Source organism: Gymnogyps californianus, chromosome 3 (assembly GCF_018139145.2).
Source record: "Gymnogyps californianus isolate 813 chromosome 3, ASM1813914v2, whole genome shotgun sequence".
NCBI classification, from domain to species: domain Eukaryota; kingdom Metazoa; phylum Chordata; class Aves; order Accipitriformes; family Cathartidae; genus Gymnogyps; species Gymnogyps californianus.
This window is the reverse complement of record NC_059473.1, coordinates 4,263,035-4,286,045: the sequence shown is the minus strand read 5'-3', so window position 1 is coordinate 4,286,045 and position 23,011 is coordinate 4,263,035. Positions and strand designations below refer to the sequence as shown.

At 40.4% G+C, this 23,011-nt stretch overlaps 1 protein-coding gene across 4 annotated transcripts in view; it reads left to right on the top strand.

The window, feature by feature from the left end:
• BCL11A (BCL11 transcription factor A) overlaps window positions 1-23,011 on the top strand; it is a 152,278-nt gene that overhangs the window by 16,231 nt on the left and 113,036 nt on the right. For 2 of the 4 annotated variants that reach the window (XR_007766168.1, XR_007766167.1), the window contains exon 3: window positions 1,716-1,791. The gene's annotated coding sequence lies outside the window, so the exon portion shown is untranslated. Of the gene's footprint in view, window positions 1-1,715; window positions 1,792-3,495; window positions 3,649-23,011 lie in introns of those variants that run through there. The other 2 variants (XR_007766169.1, XM_050893518.1) reach the window with 2 other exon arrangements.

The window sequence follows — 23,011 nt, the reverse complement described above, 5'->3', positions numbered from 1 at the left end:
TGAACCTTGCTGCAGTCTCAAGCTTGTTCTTGAAGTTAATCAAGAATTCTTTATTTATGGCACTGTATCATGCTGCAGTTTCACAAATCTTAGTAGGGTTTTCCAAAAAGTCTGTCCTGTCTCTTTGTGCTCTGGTTTTAAGTGTTTTCTGTTTCACTAGAAACCAGGGAAGCTTTTGGCTGCTCTTTGAACAGTTCCCTTATTACTGATGATTCTGCTCTGAAAATGATAGTGAGTTTGAAACAGTACAGCTGCTTCTGTAACTGTTTTATTGAGCTGTAGCTTGGCATCTCTGAGATAGTTTTGACTGCTGAATTTGCTGTTGGCTTTAAAGTTCCTGGGAATATGTAGCTTACATGTGGACGTGCTGTGGTCCAGAGAACTGAGCAGTTATTTCAGCTTCAGATATGGGAAGAACAGGAGTCTTGCACACAGTGTTTATGTAGATTCTTCTTGTGCTTGTCACTGCCCTGTGGTCAGACCTAATTCCAAAATGCAAAGGAGAAGGGAAGGAACTTGCTGTGACTGTAGGGAGGTATTGATTAGGCCATAAGCTGAGAGGGTAAAGGGCCATACAAACAGCCAGGAATAATCATTTGTGGGATAGCATGGAGTGAGTTCTACATCCTGGAGCTCTGCTATCAATGATAAATTCAAGCGAAGTTATTTTGGTAAGACTTTAATTACACAGTGAAAGATCTATATTATTCCAAACATTGCTCAAAGAGCCGGGGAAGAGAAAAATCCTAACTGAACAACTGGTGATCAGGAAACTGAAAAGTTTCTAAAACCTTTGCTAGTTCACAGCACTAGAAAGAATATAATGGCAACCAGGTGTTGCATAAACACAGGGATCTAACTCCTGAGGGGAACAAACTTAGACTGACAAGAAGTAAGATAAGTAATCTAAGGACATGCTATTGCACCAGCCGGGTCCAGTAAAATGCTTCAATTAGGGGCCAGCCTTGCCCAGCTCATGTTTAACCAAATGTATTTGTGAGAACTCAGTGTTTCACATTACTGGTCCTTTAGCTGACTTCGTAGTGAAGTAGTCAGGATGACAGTTGTTTCTGTTTTATGTCAACACCGTGCTCTGGCTAATCCAGATGAGGGACACGATCATGATTCCTTTAATAATATTAATGAATTCTGTGTCTCTCTGGCTTTGGAGGAAACTGGGTACGCAGCGCTCTGCTAACACTTTCCTGTTTTAACTCAAGCTGGGAATGATCTGTTTTAGGCTTTTTTTCAGCTCATGATAATTTTGAGGTCCCAAAAGAAGCTTCAGATACGCTTGGTTCTTATTTGTCTTAATACCTCTTTGGACAATACAAGGGATAACTTTTTCTCAGCAGTGTAACGCACTCCAGTTTAAGAATCAGTATGAGAGGTTTTGATACTAAATTTGAACTTGATTCTGTACAGAGTTCAAATTTGGTATCAAAACTATCAAGATTTGCATGTCAATTTGGCTGTGAATTTCCACATGGGCTGCTGGACATGCTTCACTTGAAACTGTACTCCTGTAGACCTTGGTTTCATTTAAAAGGGAGGAAAAAAACCCCAAAATCCTTGAGATGGAAAGCCAGGGAGCTCTGAAACCAGTGTTTGAGCTTGTACCTGCAGTGAATGTAGTGCAAAACTTTATTAGGACAAAACTTTGTTAGGAGAATTGAGAGAAATTAAGCTGATCTGTTCTTCAAACTCCCCCACAGAGACTACTCATCTGATATCACACAGAAGATGATCGTAAGCCAAGATTTCCTGGTCAAGCGTCTACTTATCTTACAGGTAAGAGCGAAACTCCAAAGGGTTCTTGGCATTTGGGAAAATGCAGACCAAGTTTTGGAACTCTTGGCTTGGCTTTGGCTTCAAGTATTAGTGCAAATATTGTATTAATTAGAAACAAAGCAGGGAAGCGCTTTTGGAGTTAGTGGTGGGTGGCAAGAAAAGGTAAGCCAGAGCAGAATGATAAATAATGTGTTAGTCTCTGAAAGGAGAGGTGTCGTCTTATTCCTGACACACTGTCAAGGAGATGTTTTACTGATTTGACTTTCTGTGTTGAAGAACACACAACAGTTACTTAGTAAGTGGTTTTATAGGGAATCTTGCCCATGTTACAATAAACTGAGCTCAAAGATAACATATCTCTTATGCTTTTACGCTTTTTGGATGATAACTGTGAAAAATTACTTGGTGAAGGTTAGCAAGCTGTACCTGTGGCCATTTTCTCATGACCCCTGAGTGATAAAGTTTACTCTCTTGGATCATGATACGTTGTCAAATGACAGGTTTGCCTGTCTGGCCAACAAAAAGTAATTGAGGAGCGTTATAGTTTTACAATCCATGTTTCACCAAATTTGTAGCTTTTTGAGCTGTTAGACCTGAACAAAATAGGTCAACATTGACAGAATAAGGTTGGCTCTCATTTTTCTTCAGTTTTTGACTACTTCTATGTGTGCGCCTTGTGCCTAAAAGCGTCATATAGGAAGCACATAGTTTTTTTGAGGTATTGCTGTTATAATTTCACTTATAGCTTGAGTTAGGATTTTTGGTCTTATGGTACAGTATTATTTTTTGTGGTTGCTGTTCTAAAATCTGTATCTTGAATCCCAGATCTGCATGAATTTAAACAAGTAATTTGATAGACTCCTGTAAGTGGGGAATTCGGAAATCCCTACCAGCTGGAACTGTTTAATAGTGGAAGCTTTGCTGACCTTAGGTTAGCTGTCCACAAGCCATTTATTTTTGTAGGTATGAGGCCAAGATATGGAGCAGCAAAATTGCTTCTCTCTTGCTCTATTTCTCACCCCCTTCCCTTCAGTAGCGGTTTCATCTGCTGTACCCATGTTGTGTTCTGAAATACATGAGTAATTTAAAAAAAAAACAACAACAAAAAAAACCAAAACCCAAAACAAATGTGTTTGGGTTTTGGTTTCTGTTTTTTTAAGTACTCTTTTAGGCTTTGGGGCAGCAGTATCTGTGTAAATAGATCCTTATGGCTGGGTTTCCCTGAAGCTGTTCAATACCTGCTGACTCTGACTAGCTTGGTGATTTTTAGATAGCTTCATCCTCAGATACCTTAATCTGCATGAAATGTCTTGTCTTGCCACTTTGAATTTGTATAAGTCTAATAATAAATGTGTAGCAAAGTATAAAATCTAAGACAGGCTGGTTTATATCCACTACACTTTTCCAGGCAAGCTATGTCTAGAAAGAGGAAACATTGAAGAAAAAAGGCTGCTTTGGCTACAGAAGATGACTTATTTAAACTCCTGTAGGGAAAGAGACTTAACAGTGGCACCAAACACAAAAGATAAGCGTGTTACTTGGAAAAAGCTTTGTATGTGGTACTGTACTATCTAGTATAGTGTGCAAGATACTCCATTTTGAATTGCTCTCTGACCTTAGGTTTCAGGGCTTGACAGAGAATTGCAGGCGAGGAGGGAGAGGTGAGATTTTTGCTTAGTGAACTGCTGCTTCTCTGTGCTCTAGGATATTGTCATGGATCTCAGAAGTATGTTCTTCAGGAAGCCTACTTCGATGTCCTTCCTTCCATATGCTCCATTGGAACTGGATAGGCATATTTTACTCTTTCAAGGCCTGTTTGCCTTTTATAGGGTACAGAAGCCACCATCAGGAAACAGTCTGTGATACCATGCTGGTGGCCAAAGGAAAGCTAATTATTCAGAACTTTCTGTAAAAAGATGAGATTTCTCTACTTTTCCAGAAGTTTGGCTTCTACAGATGAACTTCTCATAGAATTCTTAAGTGGTGTTCTGCACTAGAAAAAGGTATTTAGGGAACATTTTAGATGCATTCGTTTCTTGCTGAGTGGAAAACAAAGCCTTACGTTAGTCAAATGCTTTGATACCTATGTGGTGGCTGTCTGTTTCAGGCAAACAATTTGGTAGACAGACTTCACTGTAACCCCAGAACAACACAAGCACTGAAAATCCTGCACTTCCACGTACTGGAGAAAACAGAGATCTGTATTTGTGCTATAGCAATAAGATATTTCATGATCAAATACAAAGGGGGAAAAAAGCTTTCATTTGAGGTGTTGGATGAACTGAAAGACCCCAAGATGAAAATGTGTTTTTTTCAAGTTAGATGTATTGTAACTGTGGTAGCACAGCTGAGATGAGACTGGTGTTCAATATGCATAAAACAGTAGAAAAGGCGTTAAATGAGCTGGAAAAATTAGGAATGATGGAACTAGTGTGGGGACCAAATGCTTCTCCTTTGCGTGAAGTGCCTGAACTCCTTGGTACAGACTCTGTGTAAATATGTTTAGGGCAAATGAAGCAATTACAGTATCATAGGAATTATGAACCAAGATTCCAAAGTAAATGAAGTGCTTAAATATATGCAAGAAATGAAAATATTGTTTATATTAGCACTGATCTTCAGCAGAGCACATACTAGACTGAAGCAACTTTGTAAAGGAAAACATTTGTGGGAGAAATATGTAATGGACAAAGCTTAAGCTTATGCCTTGTGCTTGAATATTTTGGTGTGAAATAAAGGAAAGCTAGATGTTTTGAAAAAAGTTTTATTGTGTTAGGAAAGGACTTTTTTCTGCTTATGTTTGATATTAGGAAAAGGTTTTTACAGGATACGAAGGTATGCTTTTTCCAGCCTGCAGTTATCATGGGTTTTCTTAAATTAAAAAACCCACAACCTAACAATAAAAAAAAAAACCCACTTAAAGCAACTCTGAGGGATTTGCTAGCATATTATTTTGCCCTGAGGCAGGATCAATTTTATCTGTTGTTCAAGACAGAAGTTTGTCTGGCTTCCCTTTAAAAACCATTATGATAAAGACTAAGTCTTCCTGCTTTCATCTGTTCACGTGTTTGACTATCTCTACCTGATATGTAAGAATCTAAGTCCATTATTTCTTGTCTTTGCTGTGTTGAATAATTAGCGAATCTTGGCAGCAGCCTTTCGCATAGTAGAAGACTTACAGTGTCCCCTCAAATGGGCTTTGTTTCACAAAACAGCTTTGCTAAAGGCAGTCAGATATAGCACAAATAGAAAAATATAATGTTGGAAAGACAAAGATGATACTGGGAGTTAAACCCAAATGCCAGTGTAGAAACACTCACCCTGTTTGCTTCTCAAATCTTTCCTTCGTGATGCAAGAATCTTTCCTTCTAAATATCCCCTTAAAGGACAGGAATAATTTTGTGGCTTTGCAGCACCGCTCCTATTGTTAAAGGGTACAGCTTCTTCCACAACGTGTGCGTGCGGTTTTTCAAAGTTTGTAGCAAGTGGCTTTTTGCTGTGGTTTGCATTGGACAGGATACAATCCTATGTGCATTTCATTTCCACATTACAGAGGGGAGGGACTAGACAAGTTGTTTCATGAACTATCTGTCAAATAGCCTGAGAGACACCTAGCCTCCCATAAGACTTTGCACATTTGAATCTCATCTATCAAAGGAAAGTCTGATATTTTCTAGGATGCCACAATTTGTGGAAATGAATGAGCTTAATTAAGCTCATGGGAAGCTCTCGCAAATGGCTAGAGATAAATATCAAATGGGGTCAATACACTGTCATGAGACTTTTGGCTTGTTACTGGATGTTCCCATCCCTTTGGGATGGCCTAGAGGGCAAGGACTTCTGAGAAGATTGGGGTCGGCCATGATTAAAGCTATATTTAGAAACTTTTTTAATTGCATAGACTTCAGGCACATTAGAGCTGGCTGATTTTTTTTATGGAACAGTTTTCTGTTAGAAAATGCAGTTTAGTGGAAACCAGAATGTTTCATGGGACTATGTCAATCTGACTGTAGCTTTTGACAGGAAGAGAGAAAATTAACTCAATTTTTCAGTGTTTTAGTGATGTGAGAATGTGTCGTTTGGACAACATATGCCTTATTGAACTATTTGACATGTTTCATGTTGAAACTCAAAGCAGAATGAAAGTAATCATACTATTCTACCAAGATATGAGTTTAAGTGCATAATAAGTATTTTATCTACTACACAATAACTCATGTTAAAATGGAACTTGTGGGTAGCCACAAAATTTTTCTCCAAATGTCACTTCCATAGAATGTTACTTGGTTTTTTGTTTTGTTTTTTTTTTTTTTTATTCTGGGTTGGAACAAAAGAAAAAAATGCTGGGATTTCTTGGTAAACAGAAGTTCTGCTCAGCTTGAGGGATGCTTGGCAGAATAAAAAACCAAATCCTGATAGAAATCAAATCTATCAGTGGAAAAGGTATTGGCTAGTCCCGTGAGTCTGGAAAGAAAGCGGTGAGCCCAGATTTTGCTACAGGCTACATGGAATCATTGGAAAGTACCTACTGAGCACAAAGTGACCAACCCGGTAGAAATCAGAGGGCTGGTAAAAGACACTGTAGGAACAAGGAGACTAGATGAAATAAGTTGGAAACCCAACCTCAGGGAGAACCTGGCCTACTGTTCTTGATGGCTGGCTGGAAATCAGGAGCAGGCACTGAGACATGAGGAAATAACCATGGGTAAAAGCCATATAATGGTCCTGGATGTACCCTAACATTTTTTTTATATAGATAAATCCTGCCAAGAAATTCCTCTTGACTAAATTTAACTCCTGTACTTACAACTTGCCTGATTGTGTCCCTTGCCAAGGGGCACTGAGAAATGTTCATTGGGGTGATGGGATCAGCTCCTGGATTTGCTGTTGCAACTTGCCAGCTACTACAGTGGGTTGATTGGCAACACGTATTTATTTGTAATTCTTCACTGGGGAGAGAAGGGTGCTTGCTGCCTGTCAATTTTGAGTTCACTTTAAATGGTAGGTGAACTGCTTAAGACTAAAAACCAAAGGACTAGTTCATGATTATAGTGCTAGCAACACAGTTAGAAAAGGAAGGTGTAAAAACATAACCCAAGATCTGAGAGTAGCTTGCATTAGTCTCTTGTTTTAGCTTGTACTTGGAATTTCCCAGAGGTATTTGTTACAGCTAAGGATCTGCTTGCTAGTGCTGTTTCTTGAGAAGAATTCCACATCCAGGTTTGATTCCTGGTTGGATTGGGTGGCTGCTTTTGAATTTGCATAGTGTGTTATAGTTTTGGACATTTGTGGTCTTGCTTCTAGCTGTTTGGTGTAAGGGAGGGTGCTAATGTGATATACCCAGGCTGGCTTGGAAGTGGATCACGCTGTGTCTGCACAGGCTAAGTGCAAGGAGGACCCTGTGGAGTGGATGTTTCTGCCTTCATTCTTCCAGAAAATCAGCTGCACTGCCGTTTCAAATTTAGTGTAATATTTTGTAAGCTACCTAGCAGAAGCAGTATTTTTAGCATTATGGCTTATTTTTGTGGTTCCCTTTCTCGGCAGCATGATTGTGTTGCATTCATGGCTTGAGCGTTTTCGAGTGACTTGCTAACACTGACTAATGCTATCAAGCATAGTTTGGGGCTCCAGAAACCCAACACATTTCTGCAGTCTCTAGATGACACTATATGGTGGTGGCCATAGAAGTAATAGCGCAGAAATAAAATATACTTGTATAATAAACTTAGTTTGCTTATTCACCACTTTCACAGCTTTTTTCTTTTGTGCAAATGCTAATGTGTTCTGGTGACTTTCTTTTCTGAAAGATGTAGGAAGTGCAAACAAAATCTACTTTTGGAGCACACTCCCTGATAACTAGTGTACACCAGTCATACATGTAGCTGCATCAGCAGTGGCAAATTGCAAACTCTGGTATTTCTATTTGCAAATCTACCTCTCAACCCATGCTCCCCCTTCCTGGAGCAGGACCAGGTTAGTAACCTTGCTGCTACTGCTACATCTAGGAGAGTGGCAGAGCCTCAGCCAGTATTTCCCGTTCCTGCCTTGGTAATTATCAGTTCTTCATGCATCTCACTGAGAAGCAGAACCGTACTCTGGACCCACAAGTTAAAATTCTTAAGTGGTACTGTTGATGGAGGAGTAATTGTTTTTGCATTACATGGGCACACAGGACATTTCTTCTTGGTACATTTTTCACATAAAAAAAACCATAGGAAAATGATACAATACAACTTAATATATGCTACTGTGTCCCATCTTGAGGGATGAATATGTCATTCCATATGCTGTAGCTAAACATAAATGAACTGTTATTAATGATTGCCATAATGTTTTCTAGCAGTTAGCTGGCTGTGATTCTAGGAATTTTTTCCACTGTGTTTTGAAGGGTTAGGTTATTTAAACTTACTATCAAATAGAATCAGATCAAAGTGAGCTAATTTTTCTTAAACACTAATCATTTTAAGGCTATTGAACTAAATATAGAGGCAGTTCATTAAATCATTAAAACAGCCTGCAATAATGCTCACAAAGTCATTATAGTGCTATTCCCCAGCCAGAGAGGTGGTGTTGCCTTAAGCACAGTTTAATCAAATTAGATGGTGGGCTATGTCCTGGGGTTTCTCCTATTGATATTCATTAAAAATACATGATTTATCACTAATCTCTGTAAGGTATATCCTACTCCTCCAAATGAATTTTGTAAATGTCAGGGGGAAGAAAACAGAATAGTTTATTGTTATAAGAATTTAAGTGTGGTGTGATCACATTTACATTTGTATACTATGTAATTTAGCGATAGATAATAATTTTAATGTGCCTTTAAAATTTTTGTCCTTAGTTAAAAAGTTAACAAAAATGGAAAACCCTCAGGAGTAGCCACTTTATATTTTAGTACTGTATAGGCATATGAATTTGCTTTATAATTAATTATTTTGTAGATCATCATACAGTTTGCCCTTATAGATTGTCTATAGAAGTTCACTGTTTAATTTCATGTACTGCTTTTGGTACAATTTTCCATTTTTTTTCTTTTTATTTGGAACACTTTAGTGTTGTCACTCCCCTGTCCTTCCCCCTTCACTCTTTCGATTTTCTTTTAAGTATTTTCTTGTTTTAAATTGGGAGGTAACATTAATGAGAAGACCACACACAAACATTCCCCTCTGTGCTGTCACCACTAGTCCTTTTTTTAGTGATAATTTCTTCATTTATATAATGCTTTAGTCCTGTAACACTCTACAAATGGGGTGGATTGATTATGTTGCCTAACACCCAAACATGCAGCTGATTAATGGTGCAGAGTGAGGCTCTACCACACTTTAGACCAGGAAGAAACACATTTCTGATTACAATGGTAATTTGGAAACAGTACACTCTAATTACTCAAACTGGAATTTGCCTGAATTATCCTGACTCTTAAGTGCCCTGTAAATTTCCATCATTTTGGTATTGTTGTTACTTACGAATCTTTGATAGTACTTGGAACCTCAGGTGAACATCCCCAGTGATACCTCTGTTCTGAGAATTTCTTGGTGTTGTGTTGGGTCACTTCTGTTGCAGGAAAGAGCCACCTACTGAACTTAGAGTTATGGTGGCCTGCAGTGCTTATCCAGCATCAGAATTCACTGGGGTCAGTTTAAAAAAAAAAAAAAAAAAGCTATAAGATTTCTGGGGGATGTGGATCAAGTTCTCGCTGTCCTGAAAATCTTCTGTCAAAGCTCAGAGTTCACCCAATGCTGCTTAGCTTATGGGCTTTGCTATGCAGACACAGATTAGTAAGAAACTATTTACTTGATTGTTGGGTATTAATCATGTTACCACAGAATTGCCACTTCATTGAGACTGACTTGAATATAAAACATAACAGTTTTGTTGTAATTACCGAGGTGGTGTTGTAATTACCGAGATGTTCACATAACAATCCTTGCACTAGGAACTTCAGAAGTGGTTTTAAAGCACTGTCCCACTTGCATTTGTCAGATGTGCCAAAAGCTATTGTCAATTACACTGAGGTAAATTTGAACAGATTGCTGTCACTGGCTCTGCTGTTGATTTACACTGGCACATCTGAAAGAGGAGCTTATTTCTATACTTTTTAGAACTTGAAAACATTCTTCAAGGCGAATAATTACTCTGCTGGACACTTGAATACTGGTGGCTTTGGTTTTGTTGGGCTGTAGCTAAATGTAACTGTGATTCCAGACCAGTTGAAGCCTCTCTAAGTTGGTGCTGTTGAAGTTTCACCCTGCCTCCCTTACACTGGCACGGGAGCTTGTTTCGTGCTAATATAAGTAGGTTCAAGAACATAAAGCTTTCACGTTGGCAGCTGAACTCTTAAGATGTCTTACTGTGGGATTTGACAAATGCTGGTTCGAGGTGCCAGGAAGAGGACAGGGATGTACAACATGGTGAGAAGAAAGGTAGGCCAAGAGTAGTGCTAGGAGGGGCTGGAAAGGTCACAGAGCTGTAGTCTGAGTTAAAGAACAGTAGCGCTTTTGCTCATGATCTTATTTCCAACCATGTGGGGTTTTTTTTTGGTTTTGTTTTTTTCGTACTGAAGCACCAGTTCTTGGAACAGTGAGGCTTCTGAAAATCAGAGCTTTTGTTCCAAACTTTCTAGGCCTGCTGGCGTTGTGAAGGAAAGCTTGAAAATGTGTCCTAAACACAATGTGGCTCCATTAACTAAGACTTCACAAGAGTTCAAAAGGTACAGTTGAAGTAGAAAAGATACCCTCTTTTCTTAACTGTCTGCTAATGTCATGCTTTTTAAACCAATCCCCTGATATTTTTGGAATGTGAGTTGTGATTATTTTTTTTAAATGTCCTGGGTTGGCTAAAGTGGAGTAGAGGAAGCAACCACGGAGGTAGCTGAATGGCACAAAACATTTGTATTGCTGTAGGCGCTGGTGCTGCAGGGTGCAGCATGTGTGTGAGCAGCTCTGGCTGCACGCAACCCCAGCGGAGCTTTAGTGTAGGTCTGGCAATCAGCCCACAAGCCTTAATCCTGCAAATATACATCACACGCTTCATTTTATACTCGTGAGAAGCCCAACCTAAATGAAATCCTATTAAATTGTGGGTCTAGAGCTAATTAAACATCTGCCTTTCAGTGATTTTTTTATTATTATTTTAGTGAGATTAGGTATAGTGTGTAGGTAAGCACACATCTGTAGGATTGGTTCTATCAATTTTTTTTAAAGACAAAACATTTGTGTTGTGTGTTCCTATAACAGATCAGCATAATAAAGTGCTGATGAAAGACACCATCTAACTTACCTAGTTTTACTTCTGTTTCAAAACTTTTCAAAGCAAAGTGTGAGGTACAATAGGGCAGCTGGCTATTATCCATAGGCTCTTCAGCTCCAAAGCCTTTAAGGTGAGATGTGAACAAGACTCTGCCTTAATTATTGGCAACAACTAGCTTTGCTTTTCAAAGTAATAAATGGGGGTCCTTACAAAGTCTCTTCTTAAGTAGCTAAATGCATAATCCACTTGGGATATTGTTTTAAAATTCATTTCATCTTCAGTAATTTGATCAGAGAAAGAGTTGTATTGGTCATTTCTCTTGTGTAAGAACTGTGTCGCACCTAGGGGCAAGGAACATTTATTTTCATGATTAATACCTGTGAGTTTCATGGCCTAATGAGAAAGCCCTAGATGTATTGGAAATGAAATTGCCATTTTTTTCCCACCCTTCATTCAATTCATGTAAACACTTTGACGACTGTCCTCCATTTGGGTGCAAAGACCCTGTATTACCCACTGACACACTGGCAATAGTATTTGTTTGTATATGTAGTTGCAATATTGAGGTACATGAGTTCTGAAACAAGTAATTTTAGGTGGACAACTGTATGCATTTGTGTAACTTATTACATTTCTCAAAGATGAATGGCCTCAGAACTGTGAAAATGAAAGTTAATGAATGTGCTGGTTTTGGCTGGGATAGAGTTAATTTTCTTCATAGTAGCTCGTATGGGGCTGTGTTTTGGATTTGTGCTGGAAACAGTGTTGATAGTACAGGGATGGTTTAGTTATTGCTGAGCAGTGCTTACACAGAGTCAAGGCCTCTTTGCTTCTCACACCGCCCTGCCAGCGAGTAGGCTGGGGGTGCACAAAAAGTTGGGAGGGGACACAGCTGCCCAAAGGGATATTCCATACCGTATGATGTCATGCTCAGCATATAAAGCTGGGGGAAGAAGGAAGGGGGGGATGTTCGGAGTGATGGCGTTTGTCTTCCCAAGTAACCGTTATGTGTGATGGAGCCCTGCTTTCCTGGAGATGGCTGAACACCTGCCTGCCGATGGGAAGTGGTGAATGAATTCCTTGTTTTGCTTTGCTTGCGTGCGCAGCTTTTGCTTTACCTATTAAACTGTCTTTATCTCAACCCATGAGTTTTCTCACTTTTAGTCATCTGATTCTCTCCCTCATCCCACCGGAGGGGGAGTGAGCGAGCGGCTGTGTGGTGCTTAGCTGCTGGCTGCAGTTAAACCATGACAATGAAATATTTTGCCCTACTTTCCCTGGCACCCATCTAACCTGACCAAGAAATTTAGTGCTAGATTTTGCCTTGCTATAGTAAGTGTATCAGTCTTTTCACTGCAACCTCCTACTTGTTGAAGTTCAGTCTGAAATGTGCATATACCTAAAAACAAATGGAGGAAAAAAACCACCTTGGAAATGGTGCAGGTAGGCATGTAGTATCTCATGTAATACCTCGGCTTAAAAGTATTTTGAATGGGTTTTAAACATCCTAGTCTTTTCCCTGCCCCAGTGTAAAGGCAGCATTAGTATACTTTATAATCTCTCACTGCAGCATCCTCTTGCCTTTCTCTTATGTTGACTCTTACCTCATGTATTATAGCTTGTTTGCATTGAATTGAAGATCCTTGAGGTGAAGGGCACGTCTTAATTCCCCAAAACCTTTATACCCTTATGGCTTTGCATAAATACTAGAACATTCATGCTTTATTTGCTGGTGTGTTTCTACATTGTTTTACTTCCCCTCTCCTCCTCCTGCAAAATCCTTCAGTGAAAGTGCAGCTGTTGGGTGAGACACGAAGTAGCGAAGGGAATGCATTGGGGTGGGGGAGAAGGACATGGAGCCCTCACGGTAACCAGGAAAAGGCTGAAGAATAGGTTTACCTGTTGTGAGAGCTACTAGTATCATTAAATATTTATCCTATGGTGCACAGAAGCCCAAGTGGCTAGCCAGAACTCCACTGTGTTAGGTAATTAAAGAATACAGAATAATAAAATGACTGATATCTTCATGAACTGGCAGCCTAAGCAGTGCTGCTATGTAATGTAGCATGTAGTTGGTTTTGGGGTTTTTTTGGGTTGCTTGGTTTTGTATTGGCATGGTTTTATATGATGCATTTGTGTTTCTGTCTTGGCCTCTGTGGTGGTGAATGTCATCTTCAAAAATAAGAAGTGATTGTGCTTGTTCAGTAGGGATGCCCTGAGAAAGGCTTTGAAGAGCTAGCAGTGGCCCACCTTGTTCAGCTCACCTAGGTGTTAGCGTGATAATCTGCTTGTGACACTAGTAATGTCCAGCTGCTTAGCTGTTCCTGCACATGTCAGGACACGCAGGAACGCAGCTCTGCAGAGAGCAAGAGCCAGTTCAAAAACTAAAGGTCAGAATACTAGTGAGCAGCCTTGGATGGGACTATATGGCATGGTTCAGTGCCTTGTAGAAAGAGTTGAGCTAACTTTGAGTAACTTATGTAGCCAGATCAGAAGACAACTGTGCTAGTTCCTCAGTTGATAGGCACTCGGTGAGGAGCAGGCTGTGACAATGCAGCTGTGTTTTCACCTCAGGTAGTGGCACCCTGCTGGGCAGTATATATCTTTTGTCTGGACTGAAGTTAGTTGGCTCCTGTTTGTGGCAAATGCCATTAACTTTAAGATGCTGAGCCTGGTAAACAAAGCAAGTGTTAAATTAAAACATAATTGAGCTAAATCACTCCAGTGCAAGCTACGACTTACAAGATATAGCGTATCTATTATGGATGTTTATCGACAGAGCTATCCCGGCATAGCTATGCCACTACGAAAACAATGCTGGCGGAGACAGTACCCCTTGTTTTCATTTGAGATGCTGCTGTTACAATTCATTTGAAGGCTTAATTTTTCCCTGTGCAGAAGAGGAAGCACTTTAAAGACTGTGGTGGCTTATACTTACTGTGTCCCAAAAGAAGGATAGAGCAACAGAGAGAAGCAGAAGCTTTATTTTACCAGAGAAGAGGAAGTAGTAATCTTGGGAGGGTCTCTGAGGACTTTTGCCATGAGGTCAAGACCTGAGACTGGAAGTTTAGGGTAGGGTGGAGTTCCCCTCTTGTCTCAGCATATGAAACCTGCTGCTTGTGACCTATCACGTAAGCATGGTCTACTAGTTGGTTTTTTCCCCCAAAAGCTTCTGCAAATAGAATAAACGATTCTTTCATGATGGTGCAAAAAGTACAAGTATTTAGCAAACTTACTTACACTTTAGTTAACAACTTGTGTGGTAGATTTACCATCCACCCCCCAAAATGAAGACTGGTATTTCCACTAATTACATGATGATTACTTTCCAGCAGGGTAAATTAGCCCCTGCTGAGCTCCAGGCTGCCACAGCTAGTCTGTTACCTATGCCTGAATTCAATACTTTAAAGCTTACTTTAATATCTCTTTCACAAGTAGTACCTGTCTGAAGGCTCCTAGACATAACCATAGACACATATAATTTCAGTAGAATGCCTGCCTTCTGGACAAGTATGAATCACTTCCTTTCTGTTGTGTTTATCCGAGAGAAAAAGTAAACATGCTTACAGAACTTTCTTATTACAACCCTTATGGAAATATGATATCACATGTGTGTGTGTGCACATCTGAATGCACAAACATATAAAGTGAGCTCAACTTTTAAAGCATCTGTTTATTTGATTGATAAATCGGATATTTCCCGATGAGTTTGATATTGTCCTGACTTTATTCTCTGGGGGATTTTGAAAGAGTGTCCAGATATTCATGAGCTGATTGGCTCATGGTTTTTTGTTCTACTAACTCAGCTGGAGCAAGGATTTTATCACTTTCCATGTTCATGTGGGCATCTGATATGTATGGTGTGTGTGAACATATTTGCCATTTCGGTGAGAAAGATGCAACCGTAGCCATGCTATGCAAATGAGAATTTATCTGTTCAAAGCACTACTTAGGAGTGCATGATTTGGCAAAGGAAATAATTTTATTATAAGTGGTGTCTGATTTTTAGTTCTGGCTGCTATCTTTTCAGACTAGGTAGGTTTTGGCTGTTGCATGTTTTTGTTCCCCTCTCTCTCATCCATTGTTCTTTCTACCACTAGTCGTTGGGAGAGCAGCACTGGGACTGATATGCATCTAGAGGAGAAATTTGCACCGGGCTGTGCTCAGTGCTTTCCCAGATGTTCCCCAGCCTGGAATGACTTGCCTATCATTGCTGTTCATAACTTACCGATTGGGTTTGACCTTTTGATGTGTGGGGGGTATAGTGACACTGTGGTGGAGCTGAATTCTCTTTTCTTGGTGACTGAAAATTTATTTTCTGAATCTACGTGGTTTCGGACACCAATATGTATGGAAACATTTTTTACGGTGACTTGTGGTAGTGAAAGACTACCTGTCTAGTTCTCAGAAGTCAGAGTAGTCGTTTACAAAATACGATGGGGTCAGTAGTTCCATTCCTGTTTTACTTCACGGTCTCTTAGGAGTCTTGTCTATGTTCACAGCTACTTTTTGTTGCTTTGCTTGCACTTCCTCATGTGTCTCATCTTTACTCATCATGACGTTGATATCATTTGACATGCTTGGCCAGCACGCAGCATCTGTTACTTTCCACGCTCAGGCCACTACTCCAGAGCAGTAGAAAGAGAAGGATTCCTTCTTTTTAATGACCTGTGCCTCGTGATTTGACTGCCTTATATATGACTTCATGCCTGCTCAATTCACACAGTATTTACACTGTTCCTGGGAAGCACATTCTGAGTTACTGTCTTTTTGAGTAGCCATGCTCAGAGGAAGATGGATACGAACACTTGTAAAACATTCGGTCCCGTAGGGTTTGTTCTCATATTCTTTCCATCCCAGCCTTGAGAGCAGCATACAAAGCATCCTGAGCCTATTACTGTCTCACTTCTATTTTCTAGATTTGTTTGAAGATCTTGTTTAGGTACTATATCTTCATGCTGCCACACTGCTGTCAGAAGCTAAGTGTGGGCCTCTTATTAATTTCTTGTATTGCCTGTATTTTAAAACTGTAGCATAGTAATTTTTGTATCGCATGGTGAAAGTATTTTGGGTACCTATTTCCATTTAATTGTATGTAATGGGGATGGAAAAAGAAGTGCTTGTGTATCAAACTGGAGTCGTACTGACCTGCCATGACCGTGCATGTGAGCCCTGGCTGAGCCCGGATTGTAAGCTTCTAGAAGTGTAGTTTTGTGACTTCTGGCTCCCTCTTCCACTCCTGGACTACAAGTGGCCAAACTTTCACATTCAAGCAGTGCTGCAGCAGTTGCCCATTCAGTTTGGATGGATGCATTTTCTGACATCAGTACTGTGCAGCTCTTGGGAATGAGAGCCTACATTCTGCTGCACTGAACACCCTCTTTTCACGTGGGAGCATCCTGAGGTTGGTGTCCTTGCTCACCAGCTCCTTAGGAAGTCTGTGCTGCACTGCATTAACAATGTCTGTATTGCAGTTTTGTCTGTTGTTCACACCAGTAGTTTGTCTGCATCTGAGAGGCTCAAAAGAAATGGTGTCAACAAACCCTAATAATCTCTGACCCCAGCTGCATTTTTAGCTGTGGTATCTACTGAGTTGCTGTTCAGGTTCAGCTCGTACCTCCTGCAGTAAAAGCAAGGATGGGCTGTGTGGAGTTTTGCAGCTTTTTCCAGTTTCAACTTGTTTAACTTTACCCTGTTAGTGCTTTCTAGCAAGCACCTGAAGATACAGCTGTGTTCTGCCACCTCTTCTGCCATGCTGTCTCCTGTGCCCATACATCAGAATATCACCAACTTTGATTTTGAATCTCGGAAGTCCTGTTGGTTGCTTTTGCTGATGACATTGATGCCATTGATATTCCTTTGTGGCAGGCTGGGTCCCACACAGCATTCTTTGCCATCTGTGTCCACGTGCTGGTGTTCACCTTGCAGTGAGGTAACTGTTATTCTTCCACAACAACTTGTGCCTGTGTATGTCTTTGGCAATGAGTACTGAGACTATGTTTGCTCCTGCCAAGGCAGGTAGTATTTCTTGATGAATGCTTTTCAATGGCTTTGCGAAATTTCTGTGTCTATGCAAAAGTGCAGTTTACCTAGCTTTTCAATAGCCTTATGCTGCTTATCCAGCTTGTGGGTTCTGTGACTTTAGCGATGGTGCCTTCTTCAGCATTCATTTTATTGCTTCCATGATTTTTCTCTAATGGGGTGAGTAGTTGGTGAAGCAGGTGCTGTATTGGCTAGATTGTTCTAGTTGTTTTTCAGGTGTAACATGCCTGGAAGACATCCAAGTATTTCAGAAACATCTTGGTAATATCGGAGAGATGTCGGTCCTTTCTGAGCTTGGGGCTTTTTTGAGTGTGCATGTGTATGGCTGGTGATGAAGATGCTTATATTCCACTTATACTTGCAAAACATGGCTGATGTGCTCCCTAAACTTGTTAGGGACCCAAACTTTGACCTATACAGGTCCTTACTGTTGGCCTACAGAGTCATGTTCTTCCTCTCTAACTCTGTGTATAGTATGGTATTTATACAATGTGGAAATGGGACTTAAGAGAGGAGGCTGAGAACTGTCCGAAACACCAAGTACTCTGGCGGTTAAGGTGTTCACCTGAGGTACGGGGGACTGAAGTTTGTGTGTCTGCTCAAATTGAGCAGGTCAGGAATCCGAATTTCCTGGGGGGGTACTCGAACCAGTAGGTAGCTGATTACTCCAGGGACTTTCCCTTACTTCTTGTTTCCTTGCATGAGGAAATTGGTCTGAATGCTGAATTGGTCTGATGCTGGAAGGAAACTCTTGCTTGATGCTATTGATTGTGGGGGACCATCTTTCTGTAGAGGTAGACAAGATGCTGAAATGCCACCAATGCCTATGCATTTCATGCCTGGCCAGTTTAGGAAACTGGTTCTGGAGCCTTCCCTGTTTAGGTGTGCCTCCATGCCTGTGGAACAGCTTGCATCCAGGCAGCTGCATGTCTTTGGGTATTGCGATGCTGAACATCGCAAAATCAGAAGGCTTTGAAGCATCTATAAGAGGATAGACTTTTCCCAAGATGAGTGCTGCTGCATTCATGACTTCACTTGTTTAGGTGGAACAGTGGCTTCTGTGCTATGAGTTTTTTTAACCAGGTGTTCTTTCTCCTTAGTCTACTTGCAGAATGAATGGTATGGTCGTTGTACTGCTGTGTCACTTCAGTTTTGCTTTTGTGGATGTAGTGTTGCTTTCTTCTCTTGCGTAATGCTGGGGAAGTTCTTGTAGCTTAGTACTTTCACTGATGACCTATGAGCAATTTGGTGTTGCTTTCTTTTTGTGCGCTATTGCTTTGTCCTTGACTGCCATACTATTTCAGGCTTTACAAATCACTTAACCTTGCTGGTTTGTATCACGCTGATATCGCATGTCCAAAAGTTAAAAGCAATTGTTTTAAGAGTATTAGGAAAGTTGCGAGGCCTCCAAAAGTAGAAAACGCCACAGTCAAAACTGCTTGGAGAACTTTAATTCAGACTTCTTGTTAATAACAAGTATGATGCAAGTTTTAATTAAGTGGTTACATGTTTTGGCAGCTCCTTGCCATTGTACCCACCTGATTCCTTCCTAAAGGTAGGTAGAATATATGCAATGATAATTTTTTAGAAATAGAAACACTTTAATTTTGCTGTACTGTTACTACAGGTTGCCTAATGTAAGAGTGATTCTGTGGTAAATTCAGGATATTGGCCTGTTTTCAGGGCAGCATTAATTGGCCTTAACCATGTGAAAGGATGAAAGAACCTAAAGCTTTGAAACCATGCTTTGCTTCCACACTCACAAAGAAAAGAAATCTGATGGTAGGGGTAGAATAGTATGTGGTCACGTAATTAAAGACTGTTTCAGAATGCCCCAAAGGGCCAAACTCAAGGAATTACTGGTAATCTTAATCTTAAGGTTTCTTAACCTTTTAAAGCTTAAAGTTGGCAAACTAAAAGATTAAACTCATGTAGGTTTTGGTGAATAATTTCCCATGTTTTGAAGATAAGAGAAGATGCACTCTTTAGGTCTGCCTTATGGATATTCACTGTTTGCATTAATGGAATAAGTGAGAGCTGCAGCAAACTGTCTGACAGCCTGGAAACAGGATGGGATGCTGTGTTTGCGAGAGTTTTATAGATATTTTCTGACAGTACAGGTAAGGCTTAAAGGTGTGGAAGTCCATTCCAAAGTCCAGATGGAAAGTGTGCGGGTACTGCAGTACCCACACAAAGAAAGGATGCTGACAAGAGGCGCAGGATCCAGCGATTGTTCCCTTTGTGAGAAGGGTGAGCAGTATGTGTTGGCAGCCCCTTTCAGAACTGGGAAGGCTTCTGTTCAAGTGTTTGCGTACCAGATTTCTGGTGAGGGTATCGTTCTCCAGTGGGAACGCTGAGAAGAGGAGCGCTTTGTGGATTTTAATCTGCAATTGGGATCTCTCAAGCCAGTGGTTAAAAAATGAAGACAATTGGTTTGCAACTTGAATTCAATTATGTTTCTTTAATCTAGATACAGTGGATTCAGTATGTCACATCAGTATGATAAAAAAGGGAAGTGAATTATCATGGGCCCTAAAACTATTGTTGGGGAAGGAAAAGATTTGTAGATGCTAGTTAACTTACTTTGACAACTGTTTGCCAAAGCCATTCATTACATCTGCCTCTGCATTAGAAAGGGCACAATATTTCATTTTCCATTTCCTTTCACAAATAGAAAATTAATTGCATAGACTTGCAGAAAGTGCAGATATAACTTGTTATGTATTGTTAAGGCTGTCCATGATAAATTTATCAAGCTTAGACAAAAAGTACTCTGAAATCACAATGGATCCATCTTAATTAACGTTTCTTAAGTGACAGGTACACCTGTTTGGAAATGGGAGGTAAAACAGACAAGTTTTCCGGAAGTGCAGTAATAGTGGTCTCTGGTTATAGAGGAAGCTGGAAAATATAAACTATACTTTGATTTGAGCCCTGTTACTACCTTTCAGAAATCAAATGCAAAGTCCTGTTTTGCAAATGAATTATTCTAGTGTATCTGTAAAAAAAAGATACTGGACTGTTATGTCCACGAGATAATAGTTATCTCACTGTTGACTAGTGATGTAATCAAGCAGTTAATGGGTTCACCTTCACCCCATATAAAGTCCATCTCTATAATACAGTTATGACATATTCTGTTTATAGAACTCTCCAGCCATAAAACTATCTTATAATTGTTATCCATCCTTCATCATATTTGCTGATATAGCTTATCTCTGCTGGTGCCATGCTGTGCACTGGAGTGGTGCTGTGGAAACAGTCCTTAATGACAGTAGAAAGCTGAGGGTGAACGGAAAAGGTGACACAGTTCACAAAAAGAAACAGCAAACGGGAGGTCAGGGACATGTGGCCATGTTGCTGCAATGTGCTGCGTTGCCTTGGCAAGCATATACCACAAGACAAAAAGAGAAGGAAGAAAATGGAAAGTACTGCACTTGTGGATGAAGGCAGCTGGACTTGCTGTGATGGGTACCTGAGCACTGAGAAGAGTTTTCAACAAGCTTGTATTTCACTCTGTTTTCCTCGGGATTCAGGTTGTGTCCTGGCCATAGACTCCATGGGGGAAGAGGGCTAATCAACTGGCAGCCAGAGGCTCTTGGACTGAGGCCTTACATGGCTGCTTCCCCAGGACTGAACAAGGTTTGGGTGAAGGGAGAGTGTGGTGAGCACCCAGGTGTCCATCACTGTCAACCTATGGCAAAGCACTCCCCATGAAGACAGGCTTGATACCTATTTTAAGATCTACAGTTGTTAAACTGTGATTTAGTTGTTACATTGTTATCTGCAGTCTCAGCTGCTCCTCGAGCACTAGAAAAGGTTTCAGAGACTGTCTGCTTTTAGAGCTACTTGTTACAGGCCTCGCTTTCAGCTGTTAGATTATAAACAGTTTTAAAGTTCTGCTTTTCCCGTGTGTTTTTCAGACACCATCATCTGACCTACGTTTCACCCCTTCCTGCACTCCTTTCTGCCACCTCTCTGAATTTTTGGAGTGCTGAGATCAGCCCTTTATTTTTTGCCAGTACTTCTTAGGCTTAAATTCTAACAACAGAAAATAGAACTCAGTTTAATGCAGTTTCTTTCTATTTTTCTTGATGTGTTTGTGTTGTGGTTTAACCCCAGCCAGCAGCTAAGCACCACGCAGCTGCTTCCTCACTCCTCCCCCTGCTCCCAGTGGGATGGGCAGGAGAATCGGGGGAAAAAAGGTAAAACTCATAGGTTGAGATAAGAATGGTTTAGTAACTAAAGTAAAATATAATACTAACAATAATAACAATGAAATATAATAAGAGTAATGAAAAGGAATATAACAAAAAAAAGAGGGGGGGGAAAAAGTGATGCGCAATGCAGTTGCTCACCACCCACTGACCGATGCCTGAGCAGCGATCCACCCCTCCTGGCCAACTCCCCCCAGTTTATATACTGGGCATGGTGTTCTATGGTATGGAATATCCCTTTGGCTAGTTTGGGTCAGCTGTCCTGGCTGTGCTCCCTTCCAGCTTCTTGCACACCTGCTTGCTGGCAGAGCATGGGAAACTGAAAAATCCTTCACTTAGGATAAGCATTACTTGCAACAGCTAAAACATCAGCGTGTTATCAACATTATTCTCACACTAAATCCAAAACACAGCACTGTACCAGCTACTAAGAAGAGAGTTAACTCTGTCCCAGCCGAAACCAGGACAGTTTGCCAAGAAACTCAATTAAACTTTCAAAGAAAAGCAACCTGCAAAAGTCAGTATCGGCCTATTTCCTTAGTTAGTTCAAATAGTTCCAGAGTTTCTTGAGTTTTTCTGCTAAGCTATGTAGATATGAAACATTCCTCCCTCAGTCTGAGCATGTACAGACCTCTCAGTGATGGAGCATGATGGAATTTGTGTGATGCACAGTAACTCATTCCAGTCGCACGTGTCATTAACAGCAAAACTATGTTACAATTCTCACCTGACAAGCCTTAAATAGTTTAAACTTCAAAACATAGATGTTCTGTTTTGTTTTCCTGGAATGGCATCTGTTTTACTTCGTTCCTCATATTCTCATGGGTTTAGTAATGCAGAGATACGTCTAAATTGGCAAGTTAAAAGTAATTCAGTGCAGAATACCTGGTTGTACTTTTTGTTTTGATCTGTACGCTAATGTGTAAGTGTAAAACTATTCCTCCTTCAGTCTGCAGTGGCACTGCCACTGATGTCGGTGGAAGGAGTTCACAAAGACTAATTGTCTTAGTGTACTGACTATTTTAGCGATAATCCTATTTCCTCTCCACTTAGAGCCTTGTTACAGCCCTGTTCTGTAGGAAAATATGCTCTCTTTTAGGACCACAGTATATTTCCTTTCCTTTCTTCTGTTTCTTTTCCTTTCTTTTCTTTCTTCCCCTGCAGCAGCTCCAAACCCTACTCTCTTTGCTATTCACCACTTTCCCATTTTATCCGTTATAATGCTCTCAGCAGAACAGCTGATGCTGACCTCTTATGTGCCATTGTTATGCTTTGGTACTAACATCCCAAAGTAGGTGAGAGTTTTCATTTCTTGGTGGTTATTTGAGATTGTAACTCGGGTAGGTTTCACTGCCTTGGTTAAAATGCTGGGCATGAACTATGGGTTCTCTTTCATAGTCAAACAACAGGGGAAAAAAAAGTTCAGACGCCATAGAATTGGGATATGCTGTTCAGGCTCAAAAAATGCACCAAGAAGGAAGAATGGAGCTCCTGGCTTTGAATTTAGCACATCAGTGGTGTGTGGGCTTAGATTTGTGATGTATCAGCCTTATTATTCTCCCGCACTTTTCGGCAGTGGTCGTGTTACTGTTCTTTTGATCTTATTGATAGAAGAGCTTGAGGTTTAGTCACATGTGACTTTGACCTCTGCTAGTGTTGTTCCTAGATTAAATTAGAGATTAGGTTTGTCGTCTTTTTTTTTTTTTTTATTC